At 43.1% G+C, this 4,969-nt stretch overlaps 1 pseudogene; it reads left to right on the plus strand.

Moving 5' to 3' along the window:
* Positions 1-959: 959 nt before the first annotated feature.
* On the plus strand, positions 960-1,097 carry LOC143979980 (U2 spliceosomal RNA; annotated as a pseudogene).
* The last annotated feature ends 3,872 nt before the right edge of the window (positions 1,098-4,969 follow it).

Raw genomic sequence — 4,969 nt, forward strand, 5'->3', positions numbered from 1 at the left:
TGTGCAAGTTTGAAAAACAGACAGGACTCTGATGTCACGGTTGGGATTTGAACCCTTACCCCTAGTGTCACTAGGCAGAAGTGCTAACCACTAATCCACTGTGCTGCCCGTAGTATTACCAAGCATATATAGTATTATCATCATGATTCAAGAACTAAGATATATAATTATAAGTAGATATTCTAATAAAATTAGAATAAGACATGAGAAATTGTTTGTCATATACTAGAGATATAACTAGAATATTTATAGATATATTTAACATTCAGAAAAAGTACGCATCACTCTTTAACATTCATTAAGAAATACATTTTGTTTGCAGTAAAAAAAATTCTACAAAACAGGAAAGAAAAATGAATATTTTTACCATCAACCACATTTGCCAATTGTTTTGTTTTTACACACAAACGGGATCTTGGCTAAATCCTGCAGTCCTACGCCCTCTAGGGACCACGTTTAGTATTTTCTATGATGGAAAAGTGACGATCCTGACTTGACATTTACTAATTGGGGGTTCACATAATTGGTGGCGCTTCTCCATATTATAGTCGCGGATTTTGCAATTAGGAGTCTATCATGTATTGCTTCTCCTTATTCTTAGTAAATGAACCCCATTGTCTTTTATACGTCTTCCGTTTTATGTAGAATTGTCTTATTTATGCTGAGAAGTCCTCATGTCCACAATTCAGCTAGAAGGCCATTCTGGCCACAGGAGTGTACAGCCAACACTCTGTAAATGATTTATCATTTTGTTTTCCACAATGTAAAGTCATTTTGTAATGATAAAGCTGCTCTCTGCTATTCTATTCTCCACAATGGAGTTTTTGCCTCTTTGGTCGGGACTACCCTCACCTAAGCGTGTGGAGGGTCCAGGTTAAAGGTGATAGCATGTATGTATAGTGATCAAAAGAGAGGAGATTGTAAAGGAAATTTGTAAGTTCTATATATAATTGTGTTCCATCGCTTCTCTGCCTTTTGGCTAAGATCAAGTGTAGTAGTATCTGTTCTTATCAGTTGCCAGGAGGTGGCGCTTTCTTCCGTTTTCTGATCTACGGCGAGGTGGTATTAGGGGTGGCGGTGGATATGCAAAACCTGCTGGTGTAAAGGTGACCTGGAGCAGTTAGAGATAGCTGAAAGGGAAGCCTTCTGATGGGGATGGAGAACCCCTGGGTGCGGCTGAAGGGTCGGTTCCCTGGCCTTCTGGCCTAGACTTGGTGCAGTCCCTAGACCTGCCAGTTTATAAGTAGAGCATGTCGGCCCCTCTAGCAGAGGGGGGGTTAGTTGGTTCTTCCCAAATATAATTAGGTGGGAGCGATGGGGGTGCTTAGTGAAGAGGCCTCTCCCTGAGTTTTCAGAACTCTATACTTTCCTGTTTGGGAAGGGGGTTGTATTGGTTTGGGCTGTTGGTCAGGGTTGTGATAAAAAGCCCGTGGTGAATGTGCCCCGGGAGTGACAGTCCAGGGGTGCCATAGCTTGCACAAGTGTTTGGGGAGGGGTACTTTGAGATTTGGCACCTTGGTCACTTCACTACACACTCTTTTTGTCACACCTGCCTATAGGGCTGAGCCTTTTGACCAGAGGAATTTTTGATTCCTGGCCGAAGGGCCTTGCCATTGTACTGCACAATGGCCACTTTTCACTTCTCCCACTTCCTCCTTCCCCACTTTCTTTTTATTTATCCCGTCACTTTTATGTATTTTTATTTTTTTTTTGTTGGTTGCTTACATGTTTGTCACTGTGTGATGAGTAGGGTGTGGATCTTCGGGCCTAACTTGAAAATCTTGGGGGGGGACATAGACCTTTTGGCTTGGCTCACCCTCTCTCGTGGGGTCTCCTTTCGGGGGAGTCCCACTGAGTACTTGGGTGGGTCTGTTTCGGGCAGATGGACCATAGTGAAGTACCTCAGTCCCTGTCAGGAGCCTAATGACCCGGGGATCAGGGTAAGGTCCTTCTTAGTGGAGGACAGTGTAACACCGTGTGTGTGTGTGTGTGTGTGCACTTTTTTTTGGCACCGGGTGGAGTTTTTGGGTGTGTTTCACACGGCACTGGCTTTTCAAAAAAAATAAATTATAATATAATTATGTTCTATTTGTATGTATTGCACACGGCACTAATGTTTTCATTACATGTTTAATTCTAATCAGGATTTGAAAGAATGCAGTCTGCCTATGTTACGTCCCTTGGTACCACAGAAGGTACCAGTTACTTATGGAAGCTGTCTTTCTGGGAAATCTTCCAGGACGGCACACCTGAGAGATGAGAGGCTCCTCCCTACAGGAAACACAATCAATCGACAACTGTTTTAAGTCCCCACCCTTCCCCTTGATCCTCAGTTTGTAGAGAAGTAACTCCTGAACCAGGTTCACAAGGGAAATCATTCCTCATAGGTACTCACCTTCTAGTGTTCTAGAATTTTCCCTCCTCCAACGGGCGGGAAGTAGGCCTGCCGTCCTGGAAGATTTCCCAGTTACCGGTAAGTAACTGGTACCTTTCTCAAGTCATCTTCCAGGACGGCACACCTGAGAGGATAAACAAGTACCTCAGGCCTACCTTAGGGTGGGGCCACTGCAAGACCCTCTTGGCGAACCTTGGTTCTGCAGTGAGCTTTACCTTCACTCCATACGCTCATATGCTTGATGAAGGCATGTTAGATGGATCATGCGGCTGATCTGCAGGTCTGCTCCACAGATGTTCCTGCCTTTTCCGCTTCAGATGCAGTATCTAGGTGGAATGGGCTCTTAAAGATGGAATCAGAAAACATGTTAAACTTGTAGGTTAGCAATGTTGCCTATCTCACACATCTAACAACCATGGCCTATTGTGCCTGTAGGTGCTACTTAGAACCACTAAAAAGATAAATAAGAGACCTGTGTAAGACAAGGACACTACATTAATCAATAAGAGGGCCTGTCTTAACACTACCCTGTTGAGGGAAATAAAACTGCAACTGTTCCTTTTTATGTTTATGTCAGCAAAGACTAAAGGGAAGCCTACTTAAGGGAAATAGATTAACAGAAGCTTGAACCCTGGGTTTAAGGCATGCTCAATCTATGTCCTTACTTACGCCTGAGAGCCTTCTTCAGGAGATTAAAGTCCCTAGCAGGAGTAGACTACCCATAGTGCTACGTCTAGTTTTGCTAAAAGGGCGAAATGAAGGCCATGCACTGAGCCGAAACCTATTGGATTGGGTATACATCTTTATACTTCAGCCTCAGGCCCTAATACTCCTCTGAACAGAACTCTCCAAGTTCTTACTAAACAGGGCGATTCATTATCCCCTTCCTCCAGTGTCCCATAACCCTACAGGGCTTCAACCCTAGGAAATGGTTCTGGCATCCCTGAATGTAAGGGGTCAAGGTTTTCTGACATGTGGCATCTGCAGCCCGAACTCCTGGCCCCTCCATGGAAAAGAAGGCTGAAATACAAAAAGGTGATACATGTATTAATATCACAAATAAAATGATCATAGATTGTGGGCACGGCACAATATATTTAGACAGAAAGGACACAAGCATAGACAACAATGTTGTGTGCCTGAGTGTGACTAGCTAAACCCATATATCAAATATGGGAAGAGACCCAAATCTGAACCTCAATGTAAACAAACAGTCCTCAAAGTCTGGTTTTCTGATGTGCTGCCAAGACGTAAAAACATTAAGACTCAAGCAAACCCTAAATGCTGCGCATTTCTTTAGTGCAGCTAGCTAGGTCATAACTGATATATAAATACAGAAAGGACAGGAACCCCCTTTACTGTTGTGTTTTACCTATGTACAGCAAAACAAGGCTATAAATATAAAGACAGAAAGACCCAAACTTCTATGTTGTGTATTTCTGACAAACCACCAAATACAGGTATAAGATTAATATGAACACCAACTCCCGTGTTGTGCATTTCTGCTATGCCACAGGGAAAAATATGGAACACAAGACAATCCTTTCTGTCATGCACTTCTGTAGTGTAGTTCAGATAGAACCAACACTGAGAAAGGACACAAGCAACCTGCAGCATTGTGTTTTTCTGAAACAGAAAGCACCAACAAGCTTCAGTCTTGAGTATTTCTGCTGTGCAACAACATAAAAGCAGACACTGAGGAAAAAGACAGACAGCCTTTACAGCTGCAATCTTTATGGTCTGCTGCAAAATAAAACAATAACGCCATGATAAGTATTCCTGCTGTGTAGCAAAACCTCAATCAGAAGGGACAGATAAGTTTAGGGTTCCCACACACGTGCGACCCAACCTGCGACTTGGGACTGCAAGACGCATGAGAAGTCATATACTATGGCTTCCAATGGGTACCATTTGTGTCTGTGCGACACCAGCAGTCCCTGATTCCTGGATCCACAGACCTCAAGATTACACAGGTCGCAGGGAAAAAAACAAATAGCAATTTTCAGGTCGAACAAGTAAGGGGTCCCCAATGCTGTGACTCCCTGGAGGATTGCAGCCAACAAACCTCCTGCTGTGTATCCCTAAGATGCAGAAAGGTAGATCCATGAGAAACACTGCTTAGCCTGATATACAAACGATAAGGCAGTAAATATAGGACATACAGGACACAAACATTCAATCTTTGTGTATGTCTGATGTGTAGCAATATACCAATACTGAGCAGAGATGCCACCATCCTCAATGTGTCTCTCAGCTGAGCAGCAAAAACAAAATCAGAAAAAGACAAGCAACCTTCACTGCTGTGTCCTTTCTGATATGCAGCCAATAAGGCAGTATATGCAAGACATAAAAGGACAGACAACCTTCAATCTTGTATATGTCTGATGTGCAACAATACAACAATTCTGAATAGAGATAGCACATCCATATTGAAGCGATTTGGCCTTGCGACTCAACATGTCAAATCGCATGGCTAAAATCAGCACAACACCACTTTGTGGTGCTACACGGATTACCAAAGGCAGTATATGTACTACACCTGACAGGGGTTCAATTTGTATTTCTACTATGTAG

Source organism: Lithobates pipiens, unplaced genomic scaffold, assembly GCF_037356315.1.
Source record: "Lithobates pipiens isolate NorthernLeopardFrog02 unplaced genomic scaffold, aLitPip1_a1.2 Scaffold_13, whole genome shotgun sequence".
NCBI lineage: Eukaryota > Metazoa > Chordata > Amphibia > Anura > Ranidae > Lithobates > Lithobates pipiens.